Source organism: Ipomoea nil, unplaced genomic scaffold, assembly GCF_001879475.1.
Source record: "Ipomoea nil cultivar Tokyo-kokei standard unplaced genomic scaffold, Asagao_1.1 scaffold0642, whole genome shotgun sequence".
NCBI classification, from domain to species: Eukaryota; Viridiplantae; Streptophyta; class Magnoliopsida; order Solanales; family Convolvulaceae; genus Ipomoea; species Ipomoea nil.
The window spans coordinates 3343919-3364784 of NW_017617070.1; the positions used below are offsets into that span (position 1 = coordinate 3343919).

The window sequence follows — 20866 nt, forward strand, 5'->3', positions numbered from 1 at the left end:
TGAAAGTTGAAGAATCACAGATGATCAATTTAAAAATTTAGGACTAAATGTGATAAAATCACTATACTCAAAGAACCTCATATGGTATTAACTTTCTTGCCAATTTATTCTAATTGAAGAAACTTTCTTTCCTAAAGATGTTTATTTTCTTTTTAGCTAATTCCTAATTATTCCTAATTTCTTATCCAAATATGTACCTACATTTACATTTTTTTTTTTGGAAGTCCCTACATTTACATTTTTATGTTCTGCAATTGCAATAGTGAACTATTGATGGCCTACCATTACATACGTAATTAAGGAAATGACATAGTAATAATTATAATTTAACTCACTACATACAGTGTATGTAAAAGATATAAAGTTAATTAGCATAGTAGCACCATTGCATCCTTAATATAATAGGACCACTGCATTATTAATATGATATTTTTAGTTACACCAATGGAAATGGAATATAAGTTTCTATGGTTACCATTAAAATTTTCATATCACATGATATGTCATCTAATTAAAGAAATTTGAATTGACACATTACAAGATGAGGTTATGTACATAATGTACCTAACTTTAACTTTTGAAATTATATCTTTGGAAATTGATACAAAGCAGTTAATATCCTGATAAAGGCTAACAAATAGAAAAAAAATTAGTACAAATTTACCTAACTTTAACTTTTGAATTATATCCTTGAAAATTTATACAAAGCAGTTAATATCCTGATAAGGACTAACAAATAGAAAAAAATTAGTACAAATTTCTAAATTTTTTATCTAATTTTATCAAGTGATCTAATTCTAATATAATCTAATCTAAATCTAAATCCAAATAAAGTAATAACAGAATAAAAGAATACTTAATACACTACAATTTGAAGTCTATCATCAGCTTTAGCCACCTTATTGGAAGAATAACTGGTACAACATAATGATTTGGATTCATTAATGTTTGATCCTTTTTAGACCTCCCATTGCAGCCTCCTTCTACAAATATTACGGTTGGACTCAACCCATCTCACATTCCTCTTCTTCGTACAGAAGCACAACAAAGAGTCCTATTAGGAGTATAAACAATGTTTCAAGTTTATCATACCCTAACAGTCAAGAAAACTCAAGCAAGAAACCAATCGTTGTGAGCACCATAAGTGATCTTTATGGAAGGGCTTAGGTAGTACTAATTCAAATCTCTTAATTGTATCCAAATAACAGTTTTAGCTGCAGTTTTTTTTTTTTGGGGGGGATTCAAATTACTTTTCTAATTTACTAAAATAAAACAGGAAGGGTATTACCATGTTCCTGCAAAAATTTCTGGCTTGGTGAGTGTAAGACAATGGTACTACTACTCTTGCAAGACAAAAGGCTGTTTTAGGAAACTTGAACAGAAAAAGGCCATATTGTGGTGTGACACATGCAAAGTGAGTTGGCAGCGAGGAATTCCAAGGTACAGGGTGGTTGTGAGAGTTTCTGACAAGACTGGTGATGCACATTTTCTGCTGAGGGATCATGAATGTGCTGATCTATTAGGATTGACAGCTTATGATCTCAGGAACAAGCACTTGGAGGTATAAATTTATTTCATCTACCTATATATATTCTATTCTAGGCTTTTATAGTTTTTGCCTAAAAAATTTAGAATAATTTAACTAAGATTTTATTTTGTAGGATCCTACTGAGATTCCACCAGAATTTGAATCTCTACGTAACAAAGCGATGATTTCAAAGTCTCATTGAAGGATGAGCACATTAAAAACCATGCCAAGGCTATTCCTGTTTTGAACATAAGTAATGATGATGAATTGGTTGCAGCACACTGTACCCTGACAGATGACAAGGATGAGCTCTCCAAATTGATTGCTGAAGAAGAGGATGAGGATGAATATAATGTACCTAACTTAACTGTTATACACTCTGTTTTCTGTTTGGTTTTATTATTTGTAAAAAGCCTAATATATTTTTTAATTTAGGATAATGAATCTGGAGATAGTTCTGATGGGGATAGTTCTGATGGAGGTTCTGATGGGGATAGTTCTGATGGAGATAGTTCTGCTGTGCAGCAAATTCTAAAACCTAGGTTGGCAGATAGTGGTGAACAGATTGAACCTCACTCAACCAAAAGAAATCTCCTGGACCAATTCACATCTACCCAGGATGTCAAAAGATCTAAAGCTATTGTTATCAAGGAAGAGAAAATTTGAAGAAACTGTGTGGTTTTAATATGGTTGACTAAGGGCTATTGTTTATGTCCACTGTTTTGAATATTGTTAATTTGAATTTCTATGAAGCTGGACTATGGATATTATCTACTTAATTCAACTCTAAGTCCATGACTTAGAGTACAATTTATATCTTGGTTGTTTTAATTAACTATCTTATCATATGTTTTTATTATTATATATTCTTCTATGTTTGTTATCTTTTGTCTAATGCAGGTTTTATAAATGCTGATGAGACATGGCACATTGAAGAATGAAGATCATGCCTATTCTTTAAATACAATTGTATCTACAAATGTAATGCAAATTACAAGATAGAGAAGCATATTAGATTATAAATTTGTAATCAAAATTTCTTTTTAGTCCAACAAAGAGGAATTTACTTATGAATATGTTTTCAGAATAGCATATTAAGGCTACTTACTAAATATCATGCTTATCAACAAAAACAAGAAGGGAAAAAAATAATTGTGCTCATTTCTAAACAAATAAAATTGATCAAATAGTTTTTCAATTATGGATGAAAAAATTTACCTTTGAAAGCTAGGTCTTCATCCAGATTATATGCCTTCAGACACCCTCTTCAAATGTCTCTGGCTTCTCAACCAGATAGGAAAAAATCTTAGAGATGAGGTCAGTTAGACACTTATCTGACAGATGAGAGAACCAGTTTTAGAGTTTACAAAAAAGCATTTAGGCAGAATTCGGAAACCAGAATATGTATAAGACTACAATAATGGTAATCCATTCTTAAGCAAGTGCCTCGACTAAATCAACAAAACTTCACCTACGCATGCATTTGTATAATTCACATTTGAGAAAGGGAAATACAAAGAACTTAGACAAAAACCCTAGCACTACAACACAGATGACCTTTAACATAGGTTATTTAGGCCCTTTAACGTCAGCTAAAAAGCGACATTGATGAAGGCGACGTTGTATTGTAAACACACGACGTCGGTTATATGAAAACCGACGTAAATTTTTTTATTTATTTAATAAAACCAACGATGTCGGTTATTAATTAATAACCGACGTTTTAGATTAATTTTTTTAAAAAAAATATTCTGAATACATACGACGTCGGTTATGTTTTAAAAATTGACGTCGTATGTATTTAGTCTGTTTAAAAAATAACATAACACGTCAGTTTTTTCTAAAACACCGACATGTTATGTAATTAAAAAAAAAAAAAAAAAAAATATATATATATATATATATATATATATATATATATATATATATAGAGCAATGAAAATCAGATGAAAACAATCCTCATCCAGCTATCTTCAGAACAACACATCAAAAATCAAATATCAATTTTAAGAGCTGTTAAACAACATAGCAAATGGAATTTCCGCATGAGGGTACCTAAGAGGAAAAGGCACAAAATGAAGGCATTGAACAGTGGAGTTCATGTAACATATATTCCCTAGATTAAATAAGCCAGCAGATTGACACTGGGAATGAAACATTAAGACCAAAAAAAAAAAAAAACCTGCAAGTGCACAAACATGTTTCATAGCAGGGAAAGGATGAGCTCCTTATCTCCATTAACAACATCTTCTGCCATAACAGTAGTTCCATCTTCATCAAGTAATAGTACACCAGCCTGCTTCACAGTTAATCCAACACTTTTTGCAGGTCTGATGGAACCGACATTTTCTGATCAGAAATCAAGAATGAGCAATGCAATACCAACAAAAGTTTCAATTGCCAAACCCATAATGATTGTTGGTCATATCAATGACAACAAAACTGAAAATTTAAAAGCTAGAACAAAAAACAAAGGGAACAGAACGTACAAAATTCAGCTGACCATTAAGATAGATGGTCCCCAAAAATTCAGCTGACCATTAAGGGAACAGAATGTACAATTCCCTACCAGATCACTATATAACAAATAATGCTTAATATATTGAAGAACATGAATACTAAATGATTTGGCTAGTGAGTAAAATTAGGAGATATAAGACTTAAAATCTCTAGGAATTTCATCCGCAAAGTCAAGCATTTGTTCACTTACCTTTCTTCACATTATATCCGGATGACTTCAAAAAAAGTAACATTTTTCCTCAATTTCATCATACCTGAAACAATAGAACTCCATAAAGGGAATGGAAAAAATTCAATGTCAAAATTAACACTGAAAGACACTACAAAGAACCACCTTTCTTTTGACCAATTGACAGTGGGTTCATCCTTTTTATTGACAACAATGAGGAGCTTTGTAACTCCAAGAGTCTTTGCAAGTTGAACATGCTCACATGTTTGTCCACCTCTTTCATATACAATTTCAAACTCACCTTTCCTTGCAGATATCACCTGGATTGCAAGGCAAAATAAAAGACAGGTAAAACTACTTTCACAAAATGGACATGATGAAACATTCAATATGAATATGGAGTTTCTTTAATCATTATGTACATACAATGAAACTATCTTACCAGTACACCAATATCAGCTTGAGATGGAATAAAGAAGACTTTCGCTTAAATTATTTTCTAAAGATTCCTAAACATGCAAACAAAAATACTACTACTTAGAGAACTAAACAATAAATACAAAGAAAAAAAAAAAAAAAAAAAAAAAAAAAAAAAAAAAAAAAAAAAACAAAGAGTATACCAAACACTATGGTATTGAGTCATGGATGCTGTTACTGCTCATATCCCTACACTCAGGCAATTACACAAATTTGCAAGATGGCAGCAATCTGGACTGATAAAGATCGTAAATCTATCATCCAGTGATCAACTCAAGAAGGCAAATGGTCTTACAATGCAACGTAAGTAGGTAACAAAGTTTGAGCATGCATATAAACTACAGTTCCAAGTCAGATTTCACCCTCAAATTGCCCAAATATTCATCCATATGACCATTAAAAGAGCTTGAATAAGATAGGGTACCTCTGTTCTTGAGTTTTGTCTTCCTCAAATTTACACTCAACCTTTTCCAGTATAATTTAAACACTAACAGTACAAATCATGCTCAGCTTCAAACTTTTTTCTTTTTTTTTTTGCTCCGTCTCAATCTTCAGTGCCTTATAGTACACACATACACTACATTTCATTCAATTTGTTACTCGCAATTTTCATAGGGCCATAGGGGTAACTCAAGAGTCTTGCAGCATTAAAAAGACGTTTTCATGCGTTATCCAAGTACCAAAACTTCATCCACTGAATCGAAGAAATAGTTTTGCAATAATCATTTCACAATAGCAGATTTAACAACACCTAAACACATTAATCTTATCCTGAAACACCACACACACACCCTTTCACTTATCTGCAGCGAGAAAAATGATTAAAGTTTATATAAAGAACAGTAGATAATCACGTCTCCTGAAACATAAAAACTCTAATTAATTAACAGCAAAAGGCAGCATCTAGTGAAATGAGAAAGGAATTAACATACAAAATCATTGAGCCCTAAAAAGCAGTTTAATCATAAAAAACCAGAGCATAAATATATTTCACTAACAGCAGCTAATTTCACAATGATTTTGAAAACTAAAGAGTTAGGTTTGTGTCTGTTTATGAATAGGTGTCAGTTATGGGTAGTTATGGGTAGTTACTTACAGTTATGTATTTGTGTATATATATGTACTGTGTTTCTGTATTAGAAACAGAGAGAATACCAATATAATTTCAGTTTTATATTCATTTCCTAGTCTTGATTCTTCATATTGCTTCCGCCTAACTGGCGGGTGGTATTATTCTCCACCCGCCAGGCCATTCCATCTTCCAAATTCAACATGGTATCAGAGCCACTTTCCTAGGGCATTTTCCTTACATTTTCCGGCATAAACAGTAGCCCTGAGACTGCCTCTTGAATTCCGACGTATCTATGGTGGTTTGCTTCAAAATTTACAACCACAGTCACTCTCGGAATCGTGCTGGCGCGTGAGCCCACCTCCGGCGTGATTTTCCGACGAAATTCTCCAGAAACCTCTGTCCGTAACCCGCAACCCCATCTGCGTAGATTTGGCTATGGTGTATTTTTCCTTGTGATGTATTCTCCGGTGAAAATTCCAGATTGTTGTTTTGCCCTTGGACCTTTTGGTGAAAGTTTGAAGGCTTTTTGGGTTTGTTGCCAAACCTCTTTCCGGGGTGTTTTTTGGTATAACCGTATTTGTTTCTTTATATTCGGTATACCATACTTAGTCCCTAGGGTTTTCATGTTTGGCACGTTGTTTATTTCCGGAAGCTTCTTTTGTTATTCACTTATCCTATAAGAGGTATAAACAACAATCATGTGGTTTTCTCGGTATTCATACAACAATCTATGGGCTCTACTACATCCCCTTCGCTGCTCATGATTTGGTTGCTCTGCCATTCTTGATGGAGATTGTTGATTGGCAAATCCTAGAATGCTTATGTTGCTGTGAGGGTGTTCGTGTTAATCTTCGCCCTTGGTGACTTCATTCCCAAGGTTGTTTGTGACAAGCTTCGCCCTGGTGCCTTCATTCCCAAGGGTTGTTTATAGCATTGTTCCTCCGAAGCCATCCAACACTATTATTCTCTAGCTGCTTTTAATCTTCATTTGTAATGTAGAGTGTATGTTTTAATCCAAGCTTGGAACTTCTAGATGTTCCAGCTTGAGGGGGAGTGTTGAAAACTAAAGAGTTAGGTTTATCTATAGGGTTGTGTCTGTTTATGAATAGGTGTCAGTTATGGGTAGTTACTTACAGTTATGTATTTGTGTATATATATGTACTGTGTTTCTGTATTAGAAACAGAGAGAATACCAATATAATTTCAGTTTTATATTCATTTCCTAGTCTTGATTCTTCATATTGCTTCCGCCTAACTGGCGGGTGGAGAATCCATTCCATCTTCCAAATTCAACAAACCTTATCCTGAAACACCACACACACACCCTTTCACTTATCTGCAGCGAGAAAAATGATTAAAGTTTATATAAAGAACAGTAGATAATCACGTCTCCTGAAACATAAAAACTCTAATTAATTAACAGCAAAAGGCAGCATCTAGTGAAATGAGAAAGGAATTAGCATACAAAATCATTGAGCCCTAAAAAGCAGTTTAATCATAAAAAACCAGAGCATAAATATATTTCACTAACAGCAGCTAATTTCACAAATTAGATACATTTCTCCAAAGCTAAACCTTTAGAAATGAAAATTAAACAGAAACAAGAAAAATAACAATAAGTATTAGAATCACTATAATGACAATGAACCAGCCAGAAACAACCACTAAAATGCTCTACACTAATCATATTCACAACATAATCAAGCAACCAAAGGTCAGTAAAACACACTTAGAAGCCAGACATGGAAAAAGGAAAAGAAAATAATTCCTAAAATTCGAAATACATTAATAAATAATTCCAAATATATAATATATAATAATTCCAGAAATTGAAATAATAATTATAAAAAATAAATAAATAAAAATAAATAAATAAATAAATAAATAATTACAATGTAGCTCGGCGGTGCGGCGGAGGCTGTGGCTGTGCGATTGGGAAGACGAAACCACCGGGGCGGAAAATCCAGGTAAGAAGAGGGCGGCAAATCGGCATAATTAAAGAAGGGAGAGGAAGTGGAAGAGGAAGCAGCGGTGGGGGATTGGCGGTGGCGTAGAAAGCGAGGCGGCTCTGGCGAGGACGAGATCATTCTGGAGCTCGGCCATGCGGCGCTGGAGGGAGACGATGGCGCCAATGCAGCCGTAGACAGGGTCCCTGAGGCGGACCTCGGCCTCGTAGACGAGGGAGTTGACGGTGTCCTCGCGCTGCTCCTCCGGGACCTCGTTGAAGATCTTGCTCACACTGCTGGCGCCGAACAACTTGTGAACTTTGGCGAATTTCTTGGGGACGCACCGTCGCTTCAAGAACTTGCAGTGTGCGAAAGGGTAACTTCGGGAACCATAAATTTGGAGGTTGAGAACTACAGCTAATAATTTACGACAGTTCATCAAAAAAATAGAAATAAAGAATAAAATTTAAATTAAAACTTATAATTTCAATTGGAAAGCTATAGATCATATTAGAAATCTATTTATGTATTTGAGTCTACTTATGATTCTTAATCTAGTCTCCCTTAAGTCTCTTCTTGTATATAATATATATACATAGGTCTTATACTCTTGTAATTTGAGTTTTTTGCACTTTTGGTCCCACGACTATAGTGACACTAGCAGAATTGATCCACGACTTTTGAACCTTGCAATTTTACTCTACGACTATTAATTTTTTTGCAAAAATGGTCCTTCCGGTTACTTTTCCGTTAAAATTTCACCGGAAAAAAAAATGCTCCATTTTTAGCCGGGTTAAAATTGACATTTTACTTTTCCGATGTCTTCGGATGATAAGGCAGACGTGCTGGCTCCGCCTCCAATGCTGCTGCCGGATAACCCAACTAGCCCGGGGAACGCCACGGCCGCTCCGCCGCTTACTGACAGCCCTGCTTGCTCCAGGAACTCCGCCGCCTGGGGCAGTAGTATGTAGCCCAGTAATATTGTATGTATTCAAATATCAATTTTTTTCTTTTAATTTTTTGAGATAAGTAAAATGTCAATTTTAACCCGGCTAAACATGGTGAATTTTTTTCCGGTGAAATTTTGACGGAAAAGTGGGCGGAAAGACCATTTTTGCAAAAAAAAATCAATAGTCGTGGGCTAAAATTGCAAGGTTCAAAAGTCGTGGATCAATTTTGCCAGTGCCACTATAGTCGTGGGACCAAAAGTGCAAAAAACTCCTTGTAATTCATTAGTGTTAATACCATTCATTATAATTCTCATATGGTATCAGCTAGCTAGGGTTTCTATCCCATTGCCGATGGATCTGTCAATTCCTCTTAACGGACCATTTTTTATGCCCCTCTCTCATCGGTTACTTCAACCGTAACCACCCTCTCCACGGCTCATCACTTCATCAGCGTCAAATTGACTCATCGGAACTTTTTATTTTGGAGGGCTCAAGTTGTTTCTTTTCTCAACGGACATGATCTAATGGGTTTCATCGACGGAACCAATCCATGCCCGTGATTGGGGATTGCGGGGATTTGTTCCCCGTGATCCCTTCTTCTTGGTATTTGATGTTTTGACCTCCTGTTGTTGAATTATTGAGCTTTTGTGAGTCTTCTTGATGTTTCGTATGTCTAGAACGATGAGTTAGGAATCCATGTTAGGATTTGGTGTCTTGAATCGTGCATATGATCCAATCTTGTGAATCGTTGGATTGATGTTGAGTCTTTGTGGTTCATTGGAACTATTTTGGTTTACCCGTTTGATATGCATGCTAGTCTTGGTGTCATTGATGCTAGTATGTGTTGTTTGTCTCTTTCTATTGAGGATTGGCAAAACAGTTGTTTGTCTCTTTCTATTGAGGATTGGCAACTCGTGTTGCCAATCATGTTGATATTGGATTGAGGTCATCGTTGTTGTTGAATATCGTTTCATGTCCTTCATTGAAACCCCTTGATTGAATCCCTTGATGTGATCTCGTGTGTATGATTATTCCTTGATCAAGCTATTGTTGAGCTTATCCTTTGTTGTACACACTTTGTGTGGAATCTAGGTGTTGTTGTATCTCTACATTCCGTGTGTATTGACTCTTGATGAGATGATGGATTGGTATGATGAGATGATTGAGCTGGTAAAGTAGACAGTGTGGGGACTTATGTGTGAACGGACCGGTAGTGAAGCTCCGGATGGTCGTTTGGATACTTTACTTGTGGGCAACATTGGAAACTTATCCCCGTTGCCAGAGATGGTAGCTAACCTATAACACCCCGAAATTTTTGAACTTTTTAAACTTATATAATAAAGGTAAATCCTCATTAAATCTCAAAATCAGACATAAGAGTATGGGGTGCTATGCCACACCTGAGTTAGAGAACCCAGGTGCACAGGCTAACTAACTAGAATCCTCAATGTAATGTCAATACATAAGCATGACACGCAGGCCAAAAGGGAAACTAACTAATCTACGCTTCGGATCTCTAGCGCGCTCCGGAGTCTACTCATCTGTGCCTCAAAGCCAAATATATCTGTTCAGCGAGAGATGCTGGTAACCCACTCCAACGCGTTGAAATACAATATAGGTGTATATATAAATATAGATATAGGAAAATCATTTTGAAGCAGGAAGATATATACTTAGGAGACTATAGCTTTAAAACCAGGAATAGACTCAGCAAATAGGGACAAGCACATTAATTAATGATAAACAGTTAAGTAGAGTTAACACCATAAGGAATACGCATCTAAGGTCACAGATCACTTTTCAATTCAATCACATTATCATCCAGACATCATTCATATCACATAAACATTGGTGGCGCCACGGGACCAATCGCATGCCTCGAACATGAGGGTTAATGCATATAGCATTAACACGGGCCCGTAGCACCCTACCTCATGCCGCAGCATGAAGGGAGTTGATCGCAACCAACCCTAAAGACCGCTGACGAACTCAGCGTCGGACCACAATCCTACACACCGCTGACGCGCTCAGTCGGTGGACTGTGATCCCCTTTACAAGGGGGGACATACGACCTTACACACCGTTGACGGGCACAGTCGGTGGATCGTAGCGGATCAAGCCCTACACACCGCTGAGAGACTCAGTCAGTGAGCGAAGATCCTCGGAGACTATGACCCTACACACCGCTAGCCCATCACTCGGTGGATCGCAGCCAGCCATAGCCCTATACACCGCCTGATTACTTAGGTCGGTGGACTACAGCCTTCCTCAGGCTTATTGGCCCTACACACCGCCCGGCGCGTCCAGGCCAGGTCGGTGGGTCATAGCACCCGAGGCCCATGTGGACCGCAGCCCAATAAGTGAATCACTGACCGCAGCCAGGAGGATGAACCGCAGCTCATAGACAATCAATTCGGCCTTCAGCCAACTTCTGAACCGCAGCTCAGGAACAATCAATTCGGCCTTCAGCCAACTTCCGAACCGCAGCCCGGGAACACCCAACTTGATCGCAACAAAATTGGGGAATCATGTATCACATAACACATAGTAGCACGTAGTAGCACATTGGGAAGGGGGAGACATATAAATAAACTTACGTGTGATCATTCACATACTAAGAATAGTCCTAAGGGGTTCATACCTCTTCCACCTAGGTCAACGGGTTACCAATTCAACTAGCATGCAATTACAAAGACTCGTTTATCCTACGAATGGTACCCGAAATATCAAACTAGACTCAAGCACGACAAACGGGGTCCGTTGGGACACCACGGGGAGTAGGGAACATCAAACGGGGAAGCCGAAGACCCGGGGTGGGTACGGACCAGCGGGAAGCCGGTGGGTGGGGGTCACCCGCCGACTGCCCGCCGGAGATCATCGTCCGGGCAGCGGGTTGCCGGCGGGCAGGCGTCTGCCCGCTGCCTGGCGGTGATCTTTGGGAAGCGGGTAGGTGGCGGATTCCCCTACCCCCACCTACCCCCCACTGACTCTGTTATCACAAATTCGTCCCGGAATCCCTTGTGGAACCCGAAACCATGCTTAGACACTTTTAAATGCAATTAACGACACCACGTAGACAATTAATGGATCAAAAGCAAGAATCACGTAGAACTCGTCCTATTACGACTTCTAAACATAAACAACACCCGAACATGCGAATTCCCGCCCAAATATATATCAAGAACATTACAACACAAATTCCTAATCCAACTTAGGGCTCTAATCCCACCCAAATCATCAAAATCATATTTTATCTTTAACATCAAGAAATATCAAGATTTGTCAAGAATCATCAAATCAATATCAAGAACCTCTTTTCAACATCAAGATCATCAAGAACACACATAAATCGTCTCATCAATCATCAAGATTATTTCACAAATAACATAGAGGAATTCATCAAGACGCAAGCATATAGAAGGAGCCAAAGAAGAAGATTATAGCGAAGAAAATAGGTTTTGTTGAGACATGGGTTACCTCTTAGCCTTAATTAATTTCCTTGGCTATGAAGGGTCTTTCTTTAAGATTTCTTCTTTCTTGATTTCTCCTATGGGGATTCTTGGGAATTCTTGTGTGGTGAAAGTTATTGTGGCGTGAGTTCTATGTGCCTCCTATGATCCTATATATATATATATATATATATATATATATATATATATATATATATATATATATATATATATATATATATATATATATATATATATATCTAAGAGTCCTAATTGGGGTCTAATTGGTGTGGGTTTGCTATTTCTATTTCCTATAGGACTAGGGGGTTGGTTTTAGGGATAGGGGTTCATGGCTTATGATGGAACTTTCCTAATTAGTTAATGAAATTTAATCCTTTCTTTTTGGGTAAATGATTAAATAGTTAATTGGTTTAGGGACCGTAACACAGGGTGTTACACTCTCACCCCCTTAACGGGAAGCTTCGTCCCCGAAGCATTGGTTTTGTTGTGTTGACTTCTTTCCCCATCCTACGCTTTCGCCTTGGTTACCTTGTGTGAAGAGTTCGGGGTAGCGTTTCTTCATTGTGTTTTTGAGTTCCCATGTGGCCTCTTCGGCCCCGTGGTTGGTCCAGAGGACTTTTACCATTTCTATGGTTCGTTGACGAGTGGTTCAGGCCTTGGTGTCCAGGATCCTTACGGGTTTCTCTTTGTAAGTTAGGGTGTCGTCTAGGTCCACGGTCTCGGGTTGTAGCACGTGGGCTTAGATAGTGTATATATTTCTTTAGTTAGGATATGTGGAACACGTTGTGTACTCGCTCCAGTTCGATGGGTAGGGCGAGGCGGTAGGCCATGTTCCCGACTTTTTCCATGATTTCGTAGGGGCCGATGAATCGGGGACTGAGCTTCTCCTTTCTCCCGAACCTCATCACCCCGTGTGGGTGAAATTCTTAGCCAGACCTTATCTCCAGTGGAGAATTCAGCTCGTTTTCTTCCTAGGTCGGCGTAGGATTTTTGACGGTCTTGAGCGGCCTTCATTTTCTCTTGTATGTGTTTGACTTTGGTTATGGTGTCTTGTAGGTATTAGGGTCCAAGTGCCACTGGACTGACCATGTCTCCCAACATAAAAGGGTTCTGCATTTTTGACCGTAGAGTGCTTCGTAGGGAGCCATGCGGATACTTGTGTGGTAGCTGTTGTTGTATGAGAATTCGATGAGGTCTAGGTGTTCTTTCCATGTTCCCCGGAAGTCTAGCATGCAGGCTCTTAGCATGTCTTCGAGAGTTTGAGTGGTTCTCTCGGTCTGACCGTCGGTGGTGGGGTGGAAGGCAGTGCTCAGGTTCAGCCGTGTCCCCAAGGCCGTTTGTAGAGATTTCTAGAATTGTGAGAAGAATCTGGGATCCCTATCGGACACGATGTTTCGGGGGACTCCGTGGTATTTCACTATTCGGTTTATGTATCCCCTTGGCTAGTTGCGTCATTGTCCATGTTTCTTTCATGGCAATGAACCGTGCTGTCTTGGTTAGTCGGTCCACTATTACCCAGATTTTATCTTTACCCGTTGGTGTTGTGGGTAATCCTCCAACGAAATCCATAGATATGGAGTCCCACTTTTCTTGTGGTATCTCGAGGGGTTAGACGAGTCCCTTAGGCTTGCATCGTCCAGCTTTCACCCTTTGGCAGTTTAGGCATTTGCTCACGAAGCCTGCGATTTCCTTTTTCATGTTGGACCACCAAAACATCTTTTTCACGTCCTGGTATAATTTGTCGCCTCCGGGGTGCACTGAGTATGGTGAGTTATGTCCTTCTTCCAGGATTTGTTGTTTTAGGTGGGGGCGTGTCGTGGGTACGCACCATCTTCCTTGGTAACGGAGGCTACCATCTTCCCATATTTTGAATGGTACATCCTTTCCTTGAGTTAGGTCGAGCCGTATTTTATCTAGTTCTGAGTCTTGTTGCTGTCCGGCTTTGATTTCCTCGAGTAGTGTGGGTATGATTCTGACATTGAATAGATGGATCTCAGAATTTGTTTGTCCTTGCTCTACTACCTCCAAATTCAACCTTTGGAAGTCCTTGCATATCTCGTCTGACAGGATCCATGTGGTGTTGATGGAGTGATTAGTCTTTCGGCTTAGAGCGTCTGCCACGACGTTAGCCTTCCCCTCGTGGTACTGGATATCTAGGTCGTAATCTTTTATGAGTTCTAACCATCTCCATTCTCGCATGTTTAGGTCCTTCTGGGTGAAGATGTATTTCAGGCTTTTATGGTCCGTATAAATTTTGCATTGTACTCCGTATAGGTAATGCCTCCAAATTTTTAGAGCGAACACGATGGCAGCTAGCTCGAGGTCGTGGATGGGGTAGTTTTCTTCGTGGGTTTTCAGTTGTCTGGATGCGTATGCTATTACCTTGCCGTTTTGCATTAGCACACATCCCAGTCCCCTTTTGGAGGCATCGTTGAAAACTTCGAATCCTTTCACTCCGGATGGAAGGGCCAGGACGAGTGCTGTGGTTAGCTTTTCTTTCAATTCCTGAAAGGCCGAGATGCAGTTGTCGTCCCATCGAAAGGGGGTTTCCTTTTTCATGAGCTTGGTGAGGGGTTGTGCTATTTTGATAAAATCAGCTACGAATCATCGATAATAGCCTGCTAACCCTAGGAAGCTTCTGACCTCTGAGAGCGACTTTGGTGTGGGCCATTCCTTGACAGCGTGGATTTTGGTTGGGTCTACCCTGATCCCTTCTTTGGTTATCACGTGACCCAGGAATGTCACGTCGTCCTTCCAAAATTCGCATTTGGAGAATTTGGTGTACAGCTGGTGTTCCCTCAGGGTTTGCAAGGTTGTGCGGAGGTGCTTTTCGTGTTCCTCTTTGTTTCGGGAGTAGACCAGGATGTCGTCGATGAATACGATGACGAAGTCATCTAGGTAGGGCTGGAATACTCGATTCATGAGGTCCATGAATATAGCGGGTGCATTGGTGAGTCCTAAGGGCATTACCGTGAATTCGCAGTGGCCGTAGCGGGTTCGAAAGACTGTTTTCTGAATATCTGGGTCGGCCACTTTTATCTGATGGTACCCGGATCTTAAATTAATTTTTGAGAACACCCCTGCTCCTTTAAGTAGGTCGAACAAGTCATCGATTCGAGGAAGATGATACTTATTCTTTATTGTGACTTGATTTAGTTCCTTGTAGTCGATGCATAGACGCATGCTCCCATCCTTCTTCTTGACGAATAGTACTGGTGCTCCCCATGGTGAGGTGCTGGGGCATATGTATCCTTTGTCTAGTAACTCCTGAAGTTGTGCTTTTAGTTCCCTCATTTCTTTTGGCGCCAGTCTGTAGGGTGGCTTTGAGATGGGGGTTACGCCAGGCATCAAATCTATGGTGAATTCGACTTCTCTGGTTGGGGTGCCCCGGGGATTTCGTCTGGGAAGACATCGGTGAATTCGTTTACCACTGGAATGGTCTAGGGTTTGGCTATTTTGGTTTCGAGATCTTCGACTGAGCATAGGAAAGCCTCGTGTCCTTGGGTCAGATATTTATTCATTTCCATCATGTTCACTACTTTGATTTCTGGATTCTTGTGGGTTCCGTGGTAGGATACCCGTCTGCCGTTTGGTCTCCGTAGGAGCACCATTTGTTCGCCGCATAGGATTTGCGCTTGGAATTTCCCTAGTCAATCCATCCCCAAGATTACTTGTACCCCGTCTAGCCTGAATTGTATCAGGTTGCTAGGGAACTCCACTCCTTCGATGATGATCATTATATCTTTGTACATGCGGTCTCATTTTATGATCTCGCCGGATGCCACCTTGACTTGCAGTTGTACTCTTGTGCTGGTGTTCAGACCGAGTTGTGCGGCGAATTCGGCTGCTATAAATGAGTTGGTGGCTCCTGAATCAAATAGTATGGTGGCAGGGGTGGCGTGTACAAGGAAGGTTCCGGAGAGTATGTTGCTATCTCCGATTCTGGCCTTGCTTATGGTAAGGATCCTTCCTTGAGTGATTCCCACTTCTCTTGTGGGGGATGGTGTCATGGTCTTGTGGGGGGAGGCTGTGTTGGCGATTTTCGGTTTTTGAAGGGGGTTCGTGTGACCTCCTTCGATCTTTCTTTTGTGTCCCAGTGTGTGTTTCCTGGGGCATGTTTGGTATCTGTTGTAGATGGGATGCCTTGGCATAGGCTTCCCCGAGAGTTCTTGGTTTTCGTGTGGCTAGGGCCTTTTGGCATTCGAAGTTGAGGCATGTTATGAATTTCTTGATTTTGATTGACTCTGTAGGTACTAGTTCGGGTGTGAGGCGTGCCGGTTTGAGGAATTGCCGGTAGTATTCTGTAATTGAAATTGCTCCTTGTTTTCCCAAATTTTGAAAATCCCCTATTTCGTATGTACATGATTGTTTAGTACAATACACATAGACTCCTAACATAATACACATAATCTTAACACAATACACAATACACATAAACTCTTAACATAATACACATAAACTTTTAACATAATACAAATGAATTCTTAACATAATACACATAAACACTCAACATAATATACATAAACTTTTAACATAATACACATAAACTCTTAACATAATACACATACACTTTTAGGGCACACAATGCATTGTGCACCCTGGTGCATGATATAATTTACCTCTTCTTCCCCTTATTAAGATCTACGCAAAAAAAAAAAAAAAAAAAAAAAAAAAAAAAAAAAAAACTGTAAGCAAATATTTATTTATTTATTTAAATATTTAGCGTTGATGTTGATTTGGAGATGAACATCTTCATTTCTACGTGGAGCTTAACTAGGGGAAGAAGAAGGAATCATCTCAAATGGGATAAGGATGATAAATTACCATTAGAACCCTATTTCTAATAGCTAATAACTAAGAATAATTTTTTACAAATAACTAAATTGTGTAAAATCATCAAAATCGGTGACCAAATTAAGCATAAAAAGTAATTTAAAATTAAATTGAGTAAAATCAATATAATTGAAGACTATATTGGGTATTAACACATTTTCATTTGAATGCAAAATGTCCCATTCCATGTTTAGCCATACCCAAATTCTAAGAGCTGATGGTTTAACCATGCCAATTAAATGTGGTCAACTCCCAGCCCCCATTCCGTATATTAATTAAACTGTGATTGTGAATTGCGTCCTAGCTTGTTAACTCTAGTTGGGCTCTTCTAGAGGTGAGGGTAGTGTTTCATGCAATCGTTATGCCATGGGACCGTGTTCACCATCTATGGTGAACACGTTCTCAACGATAACAGTGCATCGTTATTTTTTATTTATTTATTTATTTTTTAATTAACCGGCGACTTTTCTTCTTCATTTTCACATTTCGGAGTTTCACTTCCTCTTTGTGCAAGTTTCTTCAACATTCATAAATTATGAATGTGCAGACATGAATTTATGAATGTGCAGTTATGAGATTATGAATTTTCTGTTATGAAATTATGAATTTTCTGTTATCAGATCAGATTATGAATTTACAGAAAATTCATATTTACATAACTGTAAATTCATAATCTCATAACAGAAAATTTATAATTTAATAAATGTTTTTCTTTTATGCGATTATGAATTTTCTGTTATGAGATTATGAATTTACAGTACATTCATAATCTCATAACAGAAAATTCATAATCACATTAACTAAAAAAAAAAATTTCTGTAAAAACGACACCGTTTAAACCCCTGTTCACAATTCATGGTGAACACATTTCCAGAGTATAATTTGCGTGTTTTATGGGAGACTAAAACTTGTGTCTCTACATATATAGTCCTAATGCCTTAGGGCCGTAACCTCAACTCCCAACTTAGCTTCCATATATTAATTAGGCCTCGGCTACGGTGGTGTCTAATCAAATTTCAAATTTTTCTTATTTTTACCTATCAAATTGGTAATTTCAGTATAGTCAAGAAACAATTTCGATAATTAACTCTACTTTTTTTTATTTGATTAAATGTTCTTAATAATATATATAATTAAATTAGCCAACTTGATTGGCGTGAGTTGTCGTGCACTCTCGTTCCTTAAGAAGGTCGGGAGTTCAAACCCCTCTCATATAGCCCTTAAATGGGTTGGCCTGCTATAACAATTATTAGAGTTTGCACAGGACATCTTGATGTCTGACCAATATATATATATATATATATATATATATATATATATATATATATATATATATATATATATATATATATATATATATATAATTTTTGTGTTTAGAAACATGCTTATTTAATCTTATACTTCAAATGGACTCATTTTTGAAGTGCACTCTACATGTAATGCCTTGTTTGGTTGCTAAATAAAATCCAAAATCAATTTCTTGTCAGAAATTAAAAATGTTGGGGATTCAATCTTTTGGTGGAAGAATGTTAGAGATAAGAATTTCTTACATGCTATTTTTCTTTAATAAATTGGGTAAATATTCATAATGATACAATGAGGTTCATTTAATTTTAGGCTATATATCAATATCAGTTTAAGTTACCCATTTGGCTACGAAGGAGGAGGGGGTGGCCGGTAGCCACCCCAATCTTTATTATTATTATTTTTTATTTTAAAAGTTTATTATTAAAATTTATTTAAAATGCCAACTCACCTTCCACGTAAGCAAGAAGCCAGATTAAATAGATGGTAACCTGTTATCATGTGAAATTGCATACATTTGGGTGTTTAATGTCCTAATTACACTTATATTTTTTGTTCAGTAGCCTAATTGCATTTTCAAGTTATGTTCAGTGGCCAATTTAAACGTTATTCCTATTAATTTTTATTTCTATTTGTATCAAACGTTTTTAGAATGCATATTATGCTCTCTGCCGCTTCTATTTTATTAATTGGTTATATTTGACATTATTTCCATGACAGTTTGAGGGTTTAAAAACTTGATGAAGGCATTAGTGAATGGTTGAATTTAATGGTGTTAATTATTATTTTTAATTAATTAATTATATCATTATTTTAAAAATACAAGAATTATATAAAACAAAATTATATAATATAGTAATGTCATCCGTGGTATAATTTCACATTTCCACCTATTTTAGCAATGTCAAGGACCTCATGCAGTAATCTTTTCCATGTGGAAGGTCATGAGATCGCGCCTCCTCTCAGTGGAGGAGTTGTTGGCTCTTTGTGCTTCATTAGATTGAGAAAGTCTATTTCAGATTCTACAACGTAATTGAGTCAGTAGCGTTCAAAAAAAAAATGATAAGTGTTGTCTAATAGGAAAGAATATGTTATAATATAAAAAATGTATCATATTATATTTGTGTACTAGTATGATACCCATGCGATGCATGGGATGAATATTGTTCATCTTATTGTGTAATTGTGTGAAAAATTTAAGAGATGATGTAATATATAAAAAGTTGGAACGGAAATATAAAATGGAAAATAGAAACAATAAAGAAATTACTTTAACATACAATATAGAAAAATAAGAGTGACAAAATTACAAATTATTGAAAATTTCGTGGTATATACCATGTTGGTTGTTGATGTATAGATCTATTATAATTTTCTGAGTACTTTTTAGTTGAATGTACGTAGGCGTAGCAGCCTGGTTATCCCGGAACATATTGTTTATGGTTGTGCATGTTGGTGTTGATGTAATTTTTCTAAATCTTATTACAATTTCCTAACATTTCAGGCGACTATTGGGTTAATACAAAAGAGAAAACATAGGCGAATCACCATTTTCACCAAAAGATTAGTGGTTTTTAGTGCTAACAGTTTAATAAAAAGACATAGATCATTGACTACATGATAACTACAAAATATGTTCTACTATATTTATGTTTTTGAAATGAGAATGAAATACCTTTGTTTTGATGATAATGTTTCCTCTTTGACCGAATGGTGCATGAAGATGTAATCTTCCTCATGGTCTGTAATCGCAATGCTTACCCTTTATGTTTTGTAATGGAATGTTCTTAGTGTCTTCTGCCACCCTTTTGTTTGTAACTTCAATCTTAAGTTAAGGCTCATTGAGAAAGGAGTCATTAATGACTAACCATAATTATTCCCATAAACATAAACATTTTATGGGAAAACAAATATGCCTACTGGAGTAATTGATTTTGATTGGCTTAAAAATAAATATTGCACTAAAAATAGATAGAAACCAAATAAATCCTCACGAATATTGTGTGTTTTTTAACTTAGTAATTATCAATGGTAAATGATTAATGGAAATAAAATATGGAAAGTATTAATATTCTATATACTAAAACTAGTATTTGCGCCCGTGCGATGCACAGAATGAATTTGTTGTAATATATTAAGAATATTTGGATCGATATATAATTATTTAAATTAGAACATCAAAGATTATATAGTGCAATTGAAAGTATGGTTTGGATCATTTATGTGTTTTTATGTTATTAATTGCTCAAATTAATAGCTAATATGTAAATGTACACATGCGGTGCTGTAACTTTGGAGATTTTATTTATCATGGTGCTGTAACTTTGGAGATTTTATTTATCATTGTTCAGTACTTTTATAAATTAATCAAATGTGCTCGTTCTCTAGCAACTCAGTTATAAAAATGAATTGATATCCTAATTTATTTGTATGGAAAATATATTTTTTGTCTAGATATATAGCAATTTTGCCATTTAAAAAAACATAATATCACAGATTGTATTTACATACTATTGAAACCTCTTTGTAGACAACATTGATAGTAACAACACAATCTTGTCTATCTTCGTCTAGAGCTAACACCTTTAGTCCCAAA

The 20866-nt window shown here is 37.2% G+C and overlaps 1 long non-coding RNA gene across 2 annotated transcripts; it reads right to left on the minus strand.

Annotated features, from left to right (window-relative positions):
* Positions 1-824: 824 nt before the first annotated feature.
* Positions 825-7760, minus strand: LOC109174655. Of its 2 annotated transcripts, none has more exons than XR_002053139.1 (6): positions 7659-7760; positions 4383-4537; positions 4239-4302; positions 3727-3877; positions 2747-2862; positions 825-1054 (listed from the first exon to the last, which is right to left on the minus strand). It is a non-coding gene; the product is annotated as an uncharacterized LOC109174655 (long non-coding RNA). The 2 variants fall into 2 exon arrangements; XR_002053138.1 differs by having other exon boundaries at positions 3711-3877.
* Between the last annotated feature and the right edge of the window lie 13106 nt (positions 7761-20866).